General features: G+C 41.8%; 1 protein-coding gene across 1 annotated transcript in view; it reads left to right on the top strand.

Annotated features, from left to right (window-relative positions):
* LOC117523024 (sodium/potassium/calcium exchanger 3-like) overlaps positions 1 to 20,386 on the top strand; it is a 325,317-nt gene that overhangs the window by 31,195 nt on the left and 273,736 nt on the right. The window contains exon 2 of the mRNA XM_034184439.1: positions 13,678 to 13,688. The gene's annotated coding sequence lies outside the window, so the exon portion shown is untranslated. The remainder of the gene's footprint in view (positions 1 to 13,677; positions 13,689 to 20,386) is intronic.

Raw genomic sequence — 20,386 nt, 5'->3', positions numbered from 1 at the left:
AAATTATGAGCTGTGTTTTTCCTCAGTGATCAGTCATCAGTCATGTGAATTGGGGAAAGCCAGTAAAGTGCTGGTTTAATATATTGACAGAGTGCACAATCAGGCCAGATGCATGGCCGGCACTCCTTACAAAAAAAGAAGTCAATAAATGGGTTTCTTCCGTACTCCCTTTTCTTTGTTCTCATTTGAGAAAGAATGGATTTATTTCTTTAGTCACATGCATGAAGCTTCAAATTTGTGTTGGGTTAATTCTTTTATTATCTATATATTTTTAATTTGGCTGTTAGTGTTGCACCAGTGTGTGCTTCTTGTGCTTATATCTGAGCTGGTGGTCTTTCACAACACCTCTCATGGGGGCACAAAACAAACGTTTCACATCACTTTTTTGTGTGTGTTGAGTGTGTTCGCACTTGTTCAAAAGAGAGCTGTGCTCCAAGAGAAATAATGAGAGCTGCCTCGCATGTAGGCGTGGAGGTGCACCATGCTCTGAACGTAACCTCTCAGAGATAGACAAAGAGAGACAGAGAGCTCTCTTCTGGATAGGTAATCATGAAAATGTGTCAATTTTTTTTCTTAATTTCTCCACTACTGAAAGCAGTACCGTTAATGTCGGAGCTTCTCGATACTCTGGTCTTTAATAATTTAGCCTTGGGGGCCCATTTAATACCAGGTTTCAGTATCTATCCCAACTCAAGTGATGTCACCAGGAAGTGATGAACCTTTGCTTAAGTCTGGAGGCTGTCTTGTTTTTTTTTTTGTGCTACTTATTTTGGGAATGCATTGTCATCAAACATCAAACCTGGACTAATTTTATTCCAGAGGTGGTAGGCAAATAATGACTATAAAACACTGTGAATGTGGCTTTCTAGGGTGCTGGGCCTACTCTGCGATGAAGAGGTTACCACAAGGTTGTGATACATCTAGAGCAGTGTTTCTCAATCTTTTTACAATGAGTACCAACTTAGAAAATATTTGGCTTTTGAAGTTACCACCATTACAACTGAAATTAAAATAATTCAGCTCAACTCAATTTATTTATATAGCGTCATATCACAACATAGTCACCACAAGGCACATCACAAGGCTAAGGTCTAACCTTACCCACCCGCTGAGCAAGAACACTGGCAACAGTGGTGAGGAAAAAGTCCCTGGAAGAATTAAGTGTACAAAGAAACTAGGCTGGCATAGAGCGATTTGCACATCTTGACTCGCCCGCTGCATTGCTGAAAATAGCAGAAAGCAGTGTGGATTACTCTGATTTAAAACAGTTTAAACTGAAGTTGACAGCTTAAAGCATTTTTGCATTTGTCATGGACAGCCTGTGACATCCAGGACTGTGTCCGGCAGTAAAGAACTGATTTCTCTCGTACACAACATCGGTCCAAAATCTGCAGTGCATTTTGAGAAAGGAGGAGGCCAGAAAAGTTGTTGAAATGACTGCATGTCCTTGCAAAGTAGAGTGTGGATACCTGATCCAGACCCGAGGGGTTGGGTCAGGTCGGACAAACTTTTCGAAATGATTCTCTGGTTGGGTCGGGTTCTGTCACATCAGCACAAAGACACTGAATGTACAGGACCTTTGTGAAACAATGTCGTAGCCCTGCCTCTGTAACCTCAGCTGTTCATAATTCATAATATTGTTATTATACATTTATTTTCATTGTGAGCAGAGTGCTGAAAGGATGACAGATGTTATGACGTTTGCATCATGTGAAGCAGACCTGTTGGCCCCAGCAAAAAGAGTAAATAAAAAAGTTCTAATCTGACCTTGTGTGTCCTTTCAGATGGATTCATTGTCACAGCCTGACAGAAACTTATCCATATAAGATGGCCTTGTTTTGGAAGACGACGTCTGGAAATATTTAAAATCCTTATCATGGATGTTGCTTGTGAATAAACAAAGAAAGTTGTGTTAAAAGTTTGAGAATAATTAATTGAACATATTACATGAACATATTACATGAACATATTAACAATGATGGTCACTGTACCTGTAGCATAACAGGCCTACATGCATGTGGGAGATTTTTGTCGGTTTATAATTGCTCTCCATCACATTTGTCTGTAAAGCCCCTGTCAGTGGCGTATTCGTAGAGCTGCTCATTACAGCGTTGTGTTTCATTTAAATACACCAGCATTTTAATGTGTGCACACAGTCGCGTGTACCATGCCGCTATTACACCAGTTCAGTGCTATTTTCTGCCTCTGTGGAAGTGCGCTGTGTTCTCTACTGCATGGTGTGGTGCGGCTCAAAAACAGAGTCATTTAACATTATTATTATTATTTTATGCAGCGAGTGCGCGTTTATTTTAAAGAGTCACAGCTCTTTTCAGCTTTGATCAGACTGATCAATCAGGGCGTTTGATGATCACACCGACATGCAGCGAGTGCGCGTTTATTTTAAAGAGTCACAGCTCTTTTCAGCTTTGATCAGACTGATCGATCAGGGCGTCTGATGAGCGCACCGACATGTAGCGAGTGCGCGTTTATTTTAAAGAGTCACAGCTCTGATTAGACATAGAGAAAGAGAGAGGGAGGGAGAGTGCATGTGAGAGAGCGCTTTTATTTTAAGGAGTCTGATAGAGGAGAGAGAACGCTTTTATGAAACGACAACACAGTGAACAGTCCTCATATAATGAGTCCAGTATGATAAAGTGAAGCAACGATCATGCAGTATTTATAGCTCCAGAAGAACAACAGGGAGATGTGAAATGGCGTACAGTACCGTGTTGAAGCGTGGGCGGGCTCACAATAGCGGACAGTAGCACGGCGCTGCGTGTACTTGCATGAAGGCTCCATGCTGTGCTGTACGCCGAAGAAAATTAAACATGTTTAATTTCTTCCGTCCTACATGCGTAGCCCTCAACATACTGCTGCGTATTGAGAAAAAACTCCACGTGAAGTGAGCGGAGAGCTGCTCATTACAGCGTAGACGACACGCTGTAATGAGCAGCTCTACGAATACACCACTGTGACAGGGGCTTTACAGCTGAAACTGATTTGCAGTTTGGTATTTGAAATGTGTATTAACAGAGTCCCACTCTTGTGAAACATTGTTTCATTTCATTTCATTTGCAGAGCAGAGTCAGACTCTTATGAGCATTGCTTCATTTAGGGCCTCTTTACACTTAGTGTGAATATGTACAACTCAGGGTGACTCCCGTCAGAATAGCTCGTATGAGCGAACCACAAAACATCGTGCCGACAGGCAGGTGTGCACAATGCCACTATGATGGTTCGTGCATGTGCGAACACAGTGCCAGCAGCTGCGCAATATGAAGAAAAAATAAATAAAAAACAAAAAATTACATGCTGCGACAGTTTCATGCACGTGGGAACACAGCAGCTTTTCACAGCAGCTGCGGGTTGTGTAATGACATTGCGCAGCTGCTGTGAAAATTTAAAAATTACATGCCACCCACGGGACTCGAACCCGCACTTTCCAAAAGCTCTGATTGCCAGTCAGGAACTTTACCACTGAGCTACCATCGCTGTCCTGTGAAAGGTGCAGGAAACTGCCTGATATCAGGAAGGATATGGATGTATTTCAAAAACAAATAAAACCACAAACCATATAAAAACACAGCATTTTATTGAATCCCTCTCATCAAGCGGACAATGTTTCTCTGTAGATGGGTCACAGACATGCATTCATGAAATGACATGAATGGAGCAGTGCACTCGTCTCATCATATCCACATCTGCACACATGTCCACACGCAGCAGCACACACACTGTCTTTCAGTCGCTGGTGTGCGTAAATATTTGTAGTTACAGGTGTATGAGGTGTTAGAAGCAGCTACAAATTTACATTTTGCATACGATTCCTGCTTCATGCGCACTTTATGCACAATTTGACAAAATTCACAGTATGTGTGAAGGGGCACTTAGTTTTTCTTTCAGCAGAGAGCGGTGTCAGATCAGTTTAATTTAAGTGTTGAAGTCGTAAAGCCGTTAAATCCTCCATTATGAATAGTCTGCTCCATTTGATTGATTCAATGAAAAGTTGTTGAGTTAGCCTTAACCTTATTTTTAATAAAGCAGGTGACTTAATTATGGCATTAAAACAATGAGTTCGGTTGGTTGACTCAGCGTGCCACCAGTGGTACGCATACCACAGTTTGAGAACTATGGGTCTAGAGTTTGAATGGGCAACTATGTGCTGAGAAGATTCTGCCCAGTCTGTTGGCCTTTGTACCAGCTGTTGACCACAGCAGGTGTTTTCAGTAATGAGTTCTTCCCCTCAAGTCAAAGTGATGCTTATGAGTGAAACTGGCTGCTGAGGTGATGAATTGTAACAAAAAAAGAGATAATTTTCACACCACTTGTTTGCACTTTCATAGACGAGCATGGACAGAAATTCTCATTTAGATTTCTGTAGATTTCATGAGGTGTTAGCTCTTTGTTTCTCATGCTTTTGCAGTACACTTTCAGCAGACCAATGAGCTGCAGGTGTGAGTCACTCAAAGCTTTTGTTTTCTCATTGTACTGCATGAATGTGTGGGTGACAAGTGCATGCTTTTGTCATTGAATACCACATATTATCACAGTAAGAGGCCCCTGAACACATGCACACACAGCAAACACACACATACAAACCCTCATATACAAGCACATGGTCTCAGCCTTTGACAGATCTGATTGTCCTTGACTGAGCTCACTGAAAAAGCGCCTGCCCCCTGTGATTCAGCACATCTTTTCATTGATCCCATATTTGTATAACAATGCTTGAAAGCCCCATTTGAGTAGTTTCTAGCATTTGTTTGAATCACACACACGATCATCCTGAACCCTCTTTGTATGTTGCAGCTAAAGTAAAAATTCTCGTGAGTAGCTCAGTTAGCCCTATGTCAGGTCATGTTTTATGGATCACGTGAGGAATCACCTTGTCTGTCCATGAATCTTGCAAGCACAACATCTCACACACACACCATATGAAGATGTCAGGTCATGACTGAGGGAATGCGATGGTTGAGGGGCAGCACATGCTTGTGTCCTGGATGACCACTGTCCAGACAGAAGGCCAGTCCATCTGCCACAGCCAGGTGAAACATTCGTGACCAACATGAAAGCATCTAAAATGGAAGAGCAAGAGGTATCATTTTGTGAGTTTGCTTACAGATGTTTAGTTATGATGTATTCTGGTAGCATAGTGTTCACTCTAAAACCAAAATATCATCACAAAAACTAGAGATTGGATCATTCAAATGCCACTGCCTGCAGCTGCAGGGTATGGTTTTACCTAGAACTATATTTTATAGCAGCTGGACTTGATGTTTAGTCACCAACATGTTTCACCACACATTGTGAGTTCTTAATTTTAAGTGAAAGCTGATGAACTCACATGGATGAGTGGTGAACCTCTGGATTTGTCTTGCCTGAAGGACTGAGACCCTTCATTGATTTTGGTCTGACATTATCGGCATGGTACGCTGTTAAATAACAAACAAATAAACAAACAAACAAACAACCCCCCCCCCCCCCCCCACACACACACACACATTTGTTAGGACAAATAAAATAAAATGACTTTCTTATTTTTGCTGGCATGTTTAAAAACGTGAACACGTATGCACACCATACACTGGTTGTGTAAACATCTGCTGGTGATAGGTAGTCGTCAGTTACACCAGCATGCATTAGTTGAAGTAGATTTTTTTAGAAGTAGATTTTATTAGAATGAAGATGCAAAATGTTAAGTTTTTCTCAGAGAAATTGCTTGGTTGGAGATGAGATGCAATATAAGAAGTTGTGTTATGGTACCACTTGGATTTTATTAGTCCACAGCAGGGGTACTGAAATAAATTCAAAGACATTCAGTTAGAGCAAATTTTCTCAAGCAAAACATGTTATGATGTAGTGCCATATATTTTGAAGTAATGCCATGTATTTTGAAGTAGGTGTATCAACTTCTTTTATGTAATCAGTAACTGATTATCAAATAAAATAATGTACAATTCAGTAGTATTTCAACAGTTTTTATTATTAATTTTCACAACGAACTGGAGGATACACTAATAATTGTTCTTTTATCATTTTAATGTCAAGGTTGTATTTAAAAAATAATAACAAATAAGCTCTACAAATATAATGCTTCATTTTTGGAAAAAATAAAATAGTGTTGTTTGAGTTACTTGAGCAGTGAATGATTATATCAAGATTCTGGTGGATCGATTATGTTGGGCTCCTACATCATATATTTTCTGTGCCTTCAGTTCAGATTTGAGTAGGTATGCAGGGTTTGCATTGTAATTTTTGGCCATTGAGTTCTGGGACATACTAAGTATTGAAAATGTGAGTCCCAATGCCCACTACTGAGTCCCACCACCTTGAGGCAGCTTTGCCACCTTGTACAAGCACCAAATTCAGTCCACAGAGCTGCTAATTTCAGGAGTTACTCAAGTGTGCTACAGTGTTCTAAGAAAGGCGATGTGACAAATGTGATTACAGCGGAGCGTGTCTAAGATTATGTAGTTTTATGTTTGGAAAAAGGCAATGAAAACGGAACTAAATCCACAATGCTATAGGGGGTGCAGGTTTTTTTTAAAAAATAAAACAGGCTTTTGTCGAATTATTCTTTTTGCACGTTCAAAATTGGCTTGAAATTTATTAAAGCGAGGCAGAGTAAAATAAAAATAAATAATTCAAGATTTGTAATGTGTTTTTTTTTTTTTTTTTTATCTATTGTAAAAGCCACAACTTGAGCCACTCACTCATCTTCAGCCGCATATCAGCTCTGCTTCTGCTGTTGGAACGCCACTGTGACCGTCAGCGAAAAGCTCGAAGTAAGACCTGCGGTTATTGCAACGGTTGGAACACCGCCGTCGGAGCCAGGTAGCTTGCCTTTGAGGCCTGTAAGATCTGCGGCTGCAGTACTGATTATAACTGCAAACTAGTCAATAACTTCTTATTTACAGTAGATAATATTATGGAATGTGTTCCAGTCGATATTACATCTATAAATTCAAATAATACGGTTGTTAGTTGCATATACAGAGCTCCTGGAGCAAATATCGATACCTTTGACGAAATAATTATGGGAATGTACAACAAAATTAATAAGAATGCACATTTATTCATCTGTGGTGATTTTAATATTGATTTTCTAAATCCTCACAATCATCCACAAACCACCTCGTTCATAAATTCTTTATATTGTCTGGGATTATTTCCGACTATCATTCATCCAACAACCCTTATAGATAATATCCTAACTAATGTTATATCTGGTAATCTCAGTGCGGGGCTACTGGTAAGTGATATTAGTGATCACCTGCCAGTGTTCACTGTTTTTGCATCACATGGTCGAGTGTTTCGAAATGATTTTAGAATGTTGAGTAGAAAAGTCACACCAATAACTATTAACAATTTAAGGGAGGATTTACTACGCCAGAATTGGAATGAAGTTTATGTTGATGATGTTGATGAATCCTATGATGGTTTCATTTCTATTATTTCCAAGTTATATGATAAACACTGTCCTCTTGTTGACAAAATGTACACCAATCGATACAGTAATAAGCCATGGATAACCAAGGGACTTCAGAAGGCGTGTAAAAAGAAGAATTTACTGTATAAACAATTTATAAAATTAAGAACTAAGGAAGCTGAAAGTAAATAGAAAATATATAAGAATAAATTAATTAATATTATGAGACTTAGTAAGAAAATATAGTGAGTTACTTGTTAAAAATAAGAAACAAAAAATACATGGAACATTTTAAATGAAATACACTCAACAAAAATATAAACGCAACACTTTTGGTTTTGCTCCCATTTTGTATGAGATTAACTCAAAGATCTAAAACTTTTTCCACATACACAATATCACCATTTCCCTCAAATATTGTTCACAAACCAGTCTAAATCTGTGATAGTGAGCACTTCTCCTTTGCTGAGATAATCCATCCCACCTCACAGGTGTGCCATACCAAGATGCTGATTAGACACCATGATTAGTGCACAGGTGTGCCTTAGACTGTCCACAATAAAAGGCCACTCTGAAAGGTGCAGTTTTGTTTTATTGGGGTGGGATACCAGTCAGTATCTGGTGTGACCACCATTTGCCTCATGCAGTGCAACACATCTCCTTCGCATAGAGTTGATCAGGTTGTCAGTTGTGGCCTGTGGAATGTTGGTCCACTCCTCTTCAATGGCTGTGCGAAGTTGCTGGATATTGGCAGGAACTGGTACACGCTGTCGTATACGCCGGTCCAAGGCATGCCAAACATGCTCAATGGGTGACATGTCCGGTGAGTATGCTGGCCATGCAAGAACTGGGACATTTTCAGCTTCCAAGAATTGTGTACAGATCCTTGCAACATGGGGCCGTGCATTATTCTGCTGCAACATGAGGTGATGTTCTTGGATGTATGGCACAACAATGGGCCTCAGGATCTCGTCACGATATCTCTGTGCATTCAAAATGCCATCAATAAAATGCACCTGTGTTCTTCGTCCATAACAGACGCCTGCTCATACCATAACCCCACCGCCACCATAGGCCACTCGATCCACAACACTGACATCCGAAAACCGCTCACCCACACGACGCCACACACTCTGTCTGCCATCTGCCCTGGACAGTGTGAACCGGGATATTCATCCGTGAAGAGAACACCTCTCCAACGTGCCAAACACCAGCGAATGTGAGCATTTGCCCACTCAAGTCGGTTACGACAACGAACTGGAGTCAGGTCGAGACCCCGATGAGGACGACGAGCATGCAGATGAGCTTCCCTGAGACGGTTTCTGACAGTCTGTGCAGAAATTCTTTGGTTATACAAACCGATTGTTTCAGCAGCTGTCCGAGTGGCTGGTCTCAGACGATCTTGGAGGTGAACATGCTGGATGTATAGGTCCTGGGCTGGTGTGGTTACACATGGTCTGCGGTTGTGAGGCTGGTTGGATGTACTGCCAAATTCTCTGAAACGCCTTTGGAGATGGCTTATGGTAGAGAAATGAACATTCAATACACGAGCAACAGCTCTGGTTGACTTGACATTCCTGCTGTCAGCATGCCAATTGCACGCTCCCTCAAATCTTGCGACATCTGTGGCATTGTGCTGTGTGATAAAACTGCACCTTTCAGAATGGCCTTTTATTGTGGGCAGTCTAAGGCACACCTGTGCACTAATCATAGTGTCTAATCATCATCTTGATATGGCACACCTGTGAGGTGGGATGGATTATCTCAGCAAAGGAGAAGTGCTCACTATCACAGATTTAGACTGGTTTGTGAACAATATTTGAGGGAAATGGTGATATTGTGTATGTGGAAAAAGTGTTAGATCTTTGAGTTCATCTCATACAAAATGAGAGCAAAACCAAAAGTGTTGCGTTTATATTTTTGTTGAGTGTATTTCATTTAAAATGTTAATAAAAAAGAACAAAAATGTTAGAGATTATCCTTCTTTTTTTCTTCTGAATAATACTGTGATTGATGATAATGAGTCCATTGCTGACCATTTCAAAGAATATTTTGTCAATGTGGGGAAAAATCTTGCTAATAAAATTGATTCATCGAGCGCCAACTCTTGAGAAAATAAGATAACATTCAATAAATCTGTCATTGTTTATTGGTGGAACTAATGAAAAAGAAATAATTGATCTGGTGCATAATTCCAAAAGCAAGAAATCAACTGACTTCAACAATCTGGATATGTTTTTTTTTTTTTAATTATTGATTGTATAGTAAAACCTTTCAGCTACATTTGTAATATATCATTAAGTTCTGGTAAATTTCCTTCTCAGATGAAGATAGCTAAAGTAATACCTCTGTTTAAAACTGGTGACAAACACTTTTTCCAATTACAGACCTATCTCACTTTTACCACAATTTTCCAAAATACTAGAAATATTTTTTGTAAAGAGACTGAATAATTACTTACTAAAGCATGAGATACTCTGCGAAGAACAATATGGATTCAGAAAATCTAGGACTACTTCACATGCATTGATGGATTTTATGGAAAATATAGCGACTGCCATTGATAATAAACAATATACAGTAGGTATTTTTTTTTTTGATTTACAGAAAGCGTTTGACACTGTTAACCATTAAATAATACTAACCAAATTACAGAAATATGGAATCAGAGGACTGGCATATGACTGGATAAATAGTTATTTACATGGTCGGTCTCAGTATGTTCAATATAACAACATTGACTCTGAACTCCGGGAAATTACGTGTGGGGTGCCCCAGGGTTCGGTGTTAGGTCCTTTGTTATTTATACTGTATATAAATGATATAAGTTGGGTGTCAAGATCACTGTGGTGTGTCCTTTTTGCAGATGACAACTGTGTTCTGCAGTGGTGATAATCTTGAACAGCTTCTGGACACTGTGGAAAATTAATTGGATAAATTTAAGGCTTGGTTTAACGCTAACAAATTGTCACTCCACCTTGGAAAAACTAAATGTATTGTATTTCGAAATAAACTTGTACCTAAATGTAAAAATGTAACCATTAACAATATGGAAATAGAGACAGTAACAGAGAATAAATGCCTAGGTGTTATAATTGATAATAAACTCAGCTGGAAACCACATATAAATTACATAAAATCGAAAATGTCAAAATCTATTGCCATCATGTACAGATCCAAGGACATACTGTCACAGGAAGGGTTACTTACTTTATATCATTCTTTAATAGTACCATATATGACATATTGTATTGAGTCTTGGGGTAACACTTACAAATCAAACACCAATCAAATATTTCTCTTACAAAAACGTGCCATTAGAATCATCTGTAACAAACATTATCTTGAATCAACGCATTCCTTGTTTACGACTTTAAATTTTTGAAATTCAGAGATTTAGTGGATTACATCACAATACAAACTTTGTACAAAGCCAATAACCAAGACTTACCACTTCATGTCCAGAACCTGTTCAAGATGAGGGACTCTGAATATAGTTTACGAGGATGTGCTGTATTCAAGAAGCCTCTTATACGCACCAATGTAAAGGGTTTTTGTGTTTCAGTTAAAGGGGTGAAGGTTTGGAACGAATATCCTTGTTATGTGTCGGACGCAGCTCGGAGAACCGACCAGCGTTTGAAAGACCCAGTATGAAATAAGCAGAGCACGGTACAAAGGCTAACTGAATTTAATACATAACAGTGATACATAAAAAACAAAGTGCGGTCTGGCGTGGTGCGCTCCCAGCAGCGCTAACGGTCCGGAGCCAGAAGCTGTTCAGACTCAAGGACCCCGCCGACACCCCCCAGGTGGCCGCAACAAACCGAGTCTGTGAAAGAAGGAACCATTATGTGAGTCCACACTCTACACACAGAGAGAACACTTAAAGGTGTACAAACAGCAAACACTTCCTGGCTTGATTACTAATCAACTTCCCAACCTGCAGGCATGGAACATCCAGTTCACAAAACTCCACTGCAGTGGAAGTCGATACATGACTAACATACAGCTCAATATAATAAAGGTGTGAGGGACACCACATTTACTGACTGTATAAATGTTAGTCACAAAATCTAACGTACCTCAGGAAGTGTGCTGACGAGCGTGAGACCTCACCCCCTCCTCTTTCACAGACCGTGCATCAAACCTGGACGTTCTCTGCATCCATTGATGATGAGATGGCTCCCGAGACGACGATCTCACCCGTCTGGTCACAAGGTCGAGTCTCTGGCAAATACACACTGTGCACTCCAGTCTTAAATGCCACCATGTTCCAATCCATGCAGATGCACCACAGCTGTGAGTCCTGATGAGCCGCAGGTGATCAGCCTCAGGTGATCAGGGTGAGGTCCTGATAAACTCAGCAACACAGCCACTCAGTTCCAAATGCAAACCACCTGGAAGGAGAAGCAAAGGACAGAAACAAAAAGGCAGCCAGGCCCCCCCAGCCATATAACAGTACCCCACCCTCACGGGAAGCCTCCCGGCGACCACACAAACCTGGCCCAGGAGAAACACCCCCCTCCAGGGACCATGGCTGGAGACCGCATCTGCATTCGTCGACCAACAGAATGATGGATGTCCTCTCCTCTGGCTGCATCTTTGCCTTTGTTTCCGTCAGTCACTTAGCACAGGTGTGGCCAGGAGTTCTTAAACCTGTGCGGTCAGTCTTTGTCCAACTGTGTTCACAGTCTGGTTAGTCATAAAATCAAAAAGACAAACACAAACAACCAAAACCCCCCCCCCCCCCTCCCCAGAGGCCCATTCCATCAAACCCCGGGAAGGGGAGAAAAGAAAAACAACCCAAACTTAAACTAACAAATAAAAATGCTAACACCCCCCCCCCCCCTCCCCAGAGGACCGTTCCATCAAACCCCGGGAAGGGGAAAAAAGAAAAACCCAAACTGAAGCTTGCAAATAAAAATGCTAACACCCCCAAACGACATGTAGGGACCAACACCCCCCAGAGGACCTCCCGCCAGCTCCAGGGGTAATAACCACAGCCGAGGTCCCTCTGGGATACAACGTCACCCACGGGGACTCCCAGCGCCTCCCAGAGGACCACTCGTCAACCCCAGGAGACGCCTCCCCTCAGGACCAACGGACCCAGCCCCGGCCGTCTATGGCTAGATGGACCCACAGCCCTTTCTCCCCCAGAGGACACCACAGTCAAACCCTGAGGGCGGAAACTGGGGGGAAAAACAAAAGGAGAAAACCCCCCCCCCCCCCCCCCCCCAGGTGCAGAGGTTACCTGGGAAACGCCCAGCATAACCAAACTGCACCACTCCAGCAACGCCGACACTACGGCTCACACGGCTGGAGCCAGAGGAGAAGAGAGGGAACAAAAAGAAAACACCCCCCCCCCCCCCCCCCCCCCCCCCCCCCCCCCAGGTGCAGAGGTTACCTGGGAAACGCCCAGCATAACCAAACTGCACCACTCCAGCAACGCCGACACTACGGCTCACACGGCTGGAGTCAGAGGAGAAGAGAGGGCACAACAAAAAACAAAACAAAAAACAACCCAATTACCCCCCCATGACCCCCCAGGGGACCGTCCCATCAAACCCTGGGAGGCGAAACTGAAAGGAATAAAAAGAAAGACTACCAGAGTAACATACAGTTGCTTGGGTCCCCGTTCTGTTTTTTTTTTTCTTTATCGTTGAACAGAACTGCAGGGTCACAACCCCAGACACTAATAGTGTAAAAAAAAAAAATCCCACACAAAACCAACTCAAAAAACACCCACACAAAATGAACTAACACAAAACAAATAAGTGTTTTATACCGTCAAGCTCAAACAAATGGAACACACCTGTTCCAACTTAAGAGCTTGACGGTAATGTGACTCAGTCACCACAAGAGGGAGCCAGAGTGCTAAAAAATAAAAAACCCTCTTTGGTGACAGAGAAAACAAACGAGCCGCTCACTTGTGCGCAGCTGTGAGCAACACACAACCAAAAATGTGATTCAACTAAATAACACCGGAGCTGACAACAGACGCAGTAGTTATCTTCATCCGGGGAAACGGGGCTACAACTGTCACACGGGAAGCCCCGCGACCCGTGTGACAGAGCTCCGCCGCGCGCGTTCACCCATTACAGACACACTCTTGCAGCTCCCGTCTAAACCTCTTATCCGGTCGAAGTGCGACGCGAAGCCGTCGCCAGTCACACTCCACCACGACCCACGGATAAGGCACAACACAGGAACACGGCTGCAAGAGAGCACAAATCAGTATTCAGTAATGGGACTCAAACACGCACCATCCGGGCGGAGAGCACCCGCAACTGATCCGGATAACTACTGAACGTCTGCTGCCGCCTTCCCGGCGCATTACCGTCTCTGCTACCGCTGGGTCCGTGATGTTTGGCCAGAGACTACTGTTATGTGTCGGACGCAGCTCGGAGAACCGACCAGCGTTTGAAAGACCCAGTATGAAATAAGCAGAGCACGGTACAAAGGCTAACTGAATTTAATACATAACAGTGATACATAAAAAACAAAGTGCGGTCTGGCGTGGTGCGCTCCCAGCAGCGCTAACGGTCCGGAGCCAGAAGCTGTTCGGACTCAAGGACCCCGCCGACACCCCCCAGGTGGCCGCAACAAACCGAGTCTGTGAAAGAAGGAACCATTATGTGAGTCCACACTCTACACACAGAGAGAACACTTAAAGGTGTACAAACAGCAAACACTTCCTGGCTTGATTACTAATCAACTTCCCAACCTGCAGGCATGGAACATCCAGTTTACAAAACTCCACTGCAGTGGAAGTCGATACATGACTAACATACAGCTCAATATAATAAAGGTGTGAGGGACACCACATTTACTGACTGTATAAATGTTAGTCACAAAATCTAACGTACCTCAGGAAGTGTGCTGACGAGCGTGAGACCTCACCCCCTCCTCTTTCACAGACCGTGCCTCAAACCTGGACGTTCTCTGCATCCATTGATGATGAGATGGCTCCCGAGACGACGATCTCACCCGTCTGGTCACAAGGTCGAGTCTCTGGCAAATACACACTGTGCACTCCAGTCTTAAATGCCACCATGTTCCAATCCATGCAGATGCACCACAGCTGTGAGTCCTGATGAGCCGCAGGTGATCAGCCTCAGGTGATCAGGGTGAGGTCCTGATAAACTCAGCAACACAGCCACTCAGTTCCAAATGCAAACCACCTGGAAGGAGAAGCAAAGGACAGAAACAAAAAGGCAGCCAGGCCCCCCCAGCCATATAACAGTCCTGTTGAAATTAGATTATGTGGTTCTTTAGTTTTTTTTAAGAAACATTATAAAAATATAATAATTTCCAGATATAATGAAAAATACAATTGAATTAATAATGTATAAATATGATGTATAACCTTGTTAATGTATGGTATGTATCTGTTGTATACGAGGTCTGTTAGAAAAGTATCCGACCTTATTATTTTTTTCAAAAACCATATGGATTTGAATCACGTGTGAGCAGGCTTTGAGTGAGGAGTGGTCCACCCCTCTCGTCGTTGTTTCATTGCCAGGAAATGGTGGAATGATTTTGCCTTTTTTCCATCAGAATTTTTTCAGAAACTGTTAGAGACTGGCAGCTGGAAACCATTAGAAAATGTGAAAATGTTACGGGCTTGGTAGAGAATAAGGAGTGTTACTTTCACTTTAAGGATGGCCCCCAGCGGCTGTGGGGCGCGGTGCGCTCCAAAGCCGCCATCGACAGGCTGAACGACCATTTCATTTCTAAACGGATGGCTGTCTGGATCCGTGACCATCGTGTGCACTTTCTCTGGTTATCACAAGAGCTGGACATCAACCATTTTCCAGCAGATTTCACTTTTAACAAGAGATTTTGTCATGGAAAGCCGAGCGGAGGCTTCGCGCGTCATGATGGATTTGCTACTGGAGCAAGACAAAACCACCTCCGTTTTGGTCTCACAGGACGGCTTTGAGATGGCGTTCAGACAGCTGTTGGTGGTTTTTCCATCGGGTGATTATCCAAGAAATTGTGGATGTGCCTGGACATGCCAGAACATGTCCCGTGAGGCTTCATCACGGCGTTGCTTTGCGCCATGCGGCACTGCCGCGACGCGCGGAATTCCTCTGCACGTCTGTCTCAATGTGCTGAAAAAGTGCTGATGTCCACGTCTTTTCACAATTCCTGTGCTAGTCAGACGACGTCCCGGATAAAACACGATTAAGTTGTTAAATAACCTTGTTTTCCCGCAAATGTTTCGTTTCTTCCATATAAATCAACCGTTTCTACAGCGTGGCTTTGCTTTGAACCTTGAACCAATCAAAGCAGTGATTTGCAGATCGAAGCAGTGCTTCGATCTACTGCTTTGTTGATTCATTTTTATGTTTTATTTTGCTTTATCTTAATTTTTCCCCACTAAAACCCCAAAGAGCATACAGAATGTCTGTGAGTAATATTTACCTTTTTATGTTAATCTGACCTGTTATGGTCTTCTGAAACAGTTGATAGATGTATTTTATAACTTAAAAATGGGACCGATGCTAACACGTTAGCATGTTTATGGCGTTTTCAATGTTAAAGTTAGCATTAAGCTGTTGCAGGTGTCAGCACATTTGTGTGCTTTTGTTTTCTGTATAATAATTCATAGCTCAGCGTTTGTTGTCGTAAAAGAGTCAAATGTATTACAAATTGTAATATTTTTTAATTTATTTTTTATTTATATATTAGTAATAATAGCAGCAACAGTAATAGTACAAGTAATAATAACCAGTAATGCTACAATACAATTTTAGAGAAAGAAACAAAAGAACCTGATTAAACACAACAGAAAAGATAAATCCACCTAACAATGAACATAAATAAATAAATAACTGTTTCCTGTGAACACCTAGTGACTCTTAAACCTCCACTTCACCCCTGTTTTATTTAAGTTTAATGACAATTTGTTTCAGTCAAACCATATCGAAGCTGTGTTTTTACACAAGAAAAAAATAAAATGCAGGTAACTGCACATTTGTGTCTTTTTTCATGAAAATATGTTTTTAAAGATCACATTTTACACTTTAGTGGACTCTTGCTGTAATATGTTGTCAGTGGTCGAGGTAGTTACTGTAGGCATCTAAAAATGCTCATAATCAGGTGAAACCTGATAGAAATCTATTTGTGGTGTGTCAGTGATGTATGTATGTGCAAAACAAAACACTACTCCAGGTATGTTTTTGACGAGAATATAACATAACTTTGTTACAAGCTCAAACGTTGATGTTGCATAATAAAGGCCTTTTAATGATAACTCACTTAAAGAAATAATGGCAAAACTCACATGTAAGTAAAAAAACCCAAAATGAATTCATCGAAAAAATAATCGACCGATGAATTGATTACTAAAATAATCGTTAGTTGCTGCCCTAGTGTTTAGGCTGAAAAAAATGTGTTTACTAAAAAAAATCAAAGTCTGGATTTCAAAAAAGAAGAGGAAAAAAAGGACAGGGAAAGATAACTAAATGAGGGAAAGCACCTGCTAACCAAATTCTTTGAAAAGAGAGGTGAGCTTGAAAGCTAGCTATATTGAGTTGGGGGGGTCTGGAGGACCAAATTGCACCATTTTCTAGAAAAATGGTGCAATTTGGTGTATTCCTGTGCATTTTAACAGACGGGAATGCACCAAATTGCACCATTTTTCTAGAAAATGGTGCAATTTGGTGCATTGCTCCCTCAACTTTAAAAATGGTTGTGACTCCCAGGTGTGATCTAAGGTATACATGATTTAGACCTGGTTTGACTACGCATTAGAAATATGGTGTTTGCATTAATAAAAAAGAACATAACAGTGTGTGTGTGTGGGGGGGGGTCTTCAATATGGCTACTACCTAAGGCCCAGAATTTGATGCTATGCCCCTGACGAGCCAGTTTAATTTAAATATGATGCACATTTCATATTTCATAATTTTGTCGTGGATAATGTTAAAAACAAATTGATATTAGATGGCTATACCATTAGCTACTGTGTTCAAAAATCTACACAGTATCTTTAATCTGAGCAGCAGAGAGCTGTGTCAAACACTTTAACAGAGTGAGACAGTGTAAATTTACAGTGTTTTGTCATTAATGTCTTTAATTGGATTACAGCTCTTGTCACTCGCGTTGGATAAATTTACTCTGCAGCATGTTCATTATTTATTTATTTATTTATTTATTGACTAGTCACATGACGTGTACTGTAATAAGTGCCATTATCTTCTTAAACGCACAGTCATTAAACAGAAACATTGTTCAGTACATGTTGATTTTTAGGTTCCTAGTTTTTAAGAAAAATGTAAGTTAGCCAATTCCATTTATTCTTCCTTAACTTTCTGCATAGAGGGGTGCCGGCTGGTGTTCACTCTATAGGCCATGAGATGTGACCATTTATTTTTCATTTTTGTAGCGCACATCTGGTAACTACTGGGAAATGACTTTTAAAATTTCTTTACCTATCAGTATGTAATTTCAGCCTGTTATCGCTTGAAAAGATTTGCACATTTTCTAGAAAAAAAATCATTAGAATTGATGGCTGACTAATGCCTAGATCGAGGTAGAACCCAGGCTCTTCTGTACATAAATGCACTACAGGTAAGCCCCTGGGTTTGAGGATGAAAACATGGCCGTCTGCTTGATGCATGTTTGTGAAAGCAAGTCAAAAATGACAGATTTCAATGATAAAAGCTGGCCTGAGTTCATAGAATCATCAAGAGCTTAGATCTCACTGTCAAAGTATGAAGGAGTTGAAAGTACTGTGGCCTTGGAGGCAGTTGAGAGGTGAGGAATCATGTACACTCTAAAACACTGCAGCTACGTTTAGTTATGTTCACCTGCTACCTCTCTTTAACATAAAGTGCTCTTACAAGTTTTGGATGTTGAACTCAACTTTACAATTTCATGAATGGAGACTTCGTGGTGCAAAGACGAGCGCTATGGGTTTTCACAGTTGCATGTGACATGACAATTGAGCAGACATGCAACAGGGACACAAAGACAAAAGGCGGAATGGTGGGATTCACTCTTAACAAGGGTGCATCTCAAAGATGGATCCTGTCTCATCCAGAGAGGGCAACAATAACAAGATCTTGTTTCGAGTATGCTTGGAGGGATATCAAGGGATGGACACGGAAGGATCTTGATGTACCCCATTCCAAGAGGGAAGAAGCTGCTATCTGCCAAATCACTGAGTGCATGGAGGGATTCATCAATCCCTTTACCTATGATTCCAAGAATCTAGTCAATATTGTCTCTGGAGTAATGGTCCCTGATGCCATTGCCAAGGATATCCTGCCAAGGATATCCAGAGAAAGGAGAGCTTTGTTTCATAGAGTTCTGCCAGGACCAGCTTCTAACAGTCAAAAAAGGGTCCCATGATGCCATCAAAGAACTGAAATTAAAGTCCTTCTGAGGTGTTGGCAAGGTAACAATGACTAAAACTAGTGGGAAAGAAACAATTCTCAAGTCAGTGAGGAATCTGATGGCATGCCTTGTAATTATAGGAAGAGAAAGGGTGATCAAGATTGAGGAGTTACTGGCTTACACCCTGGGACCCATGCCCTTGGCTTTAAGCGTATCCAGATGGAGGCCTCATGGAGACGCACAAGGCGAATCTGCGCCATCACCTGGAGGACAAAACGCCATCATCTGTTGCCAATAGAGTACCACCCAATTCAGTTTGGATACTTGATGCGATGGCCATCCTTCAGAGCATCAGCCTCAGAGAGATTCCAAAGACCTTTGGAGAACTTGCCACACTGTACCTGAAGAAGGTGGCAAAATTTGCCAGGGAGAGCACTGCAAAGACAGTTCATCTTGTTACAGACCAGTACCCAACAGTCAGCATCAAGAATGCAGAGAGGGACCGCAGGGTTAAGGTTCAGTCTGCTTCACAGTTGAGGGCCACTGAGATTTTTTTCAGAGTGTCAAAAAGTACCTGCTCAGTGGAAGAAGTACTGTGGGACAAACAAGGAGCTTCTCATTCAGTTTTTTTATCAAATCATGGGTACAAGATGGCTGGGGACACTCCTTTACTCTCTTCATTGGCCATTCAGACACCTGCCACAAAATCTGTTTTGCTGGCACCTCATCCTCCCCCACACTTGCAGAAGTTGAAGAGCTGAAATGCTCTCATGAAGAGGCAGACACCCACCTACTACTTCATGCCAGGGAGACTGCGAACTCCATAGTAATTCATTCCCCTGACACAGATGTACTGATTCTGTGTGTGTCTGTGGTTTGAGACAGGAACCGGCAATCCTTCGGCCCCATTGGTATCGATAGGACTACATGCCTTCACAGACTGTGACAGTGCCTGTGAAAGTGAGGCCCATCAGACTGATGTTGGGGGAACTCAAATTTGTTGATGTCCTCTCCCAAGTTGGGAGGACATTGGAGGTTAATGAGGGCTTGGTCAGCAAAACAGAGGACTTTGTTTGCTCACTGTATGTCAAAGATCTGGTGAGCTTGGTAAGAAAATATTGCAGGTGGAGGCAGGCCAAAAAGTGACAAAGCAAAGTTTCCACAAAATTAATAATTTACAGATATTTTAAGACTCTCTGAACAGCATACAACAGGCCAAAATGTGATTTCTTCCATCTCCTCTTCCAATCTCACTCTGGCGCGTGTGTGCCAGAGGGCGCGCTATGTGTTTGCGGTGCATTCATGATAGTGGATGAAAATCTGTCATACAGGACATCATGGCAGCATTCCTGTCATCTGCAGTGCCAGACTGTAAGTGATGATGTCGGTCCCCACTGTAACATAGACCCAGTGGCTCCCCCTCTGTGAGTTTGTTGTGATTTGGTTGATAATCAGTGCATGTTGTTGCGCATCGGGCAGTGTTTATTGACCGTCATTATGTTTCGGTGGTATGTTAAAAATAAGTTTTAAATGAATAGTTTGCAGTTCAAATAAGATGATTGTAAATGCAAGAAAAGTTATGCAGCTTAAAATCAGAATGGTCTGTCAGAA

This window comes from Thalassophryne amazonica, chromosome 13 (genome assembly GCF_902500255.1).
Source record: "Thalassophryne amazonica chromosome 13, fThaAma1.1, whole genome shotgun sequence".
Classification (NCBI taxonomy): domain Eukaryota; kingdom Metazoa; phylum Chordata; class Actinopteri; order Batrachoidiformes; family Batrachoididae; genus Thalassophryne; species Thalassophryne amazonica.
This window is presented reverse-complemented; position numbering and strand designations above follow the sequence as displayed.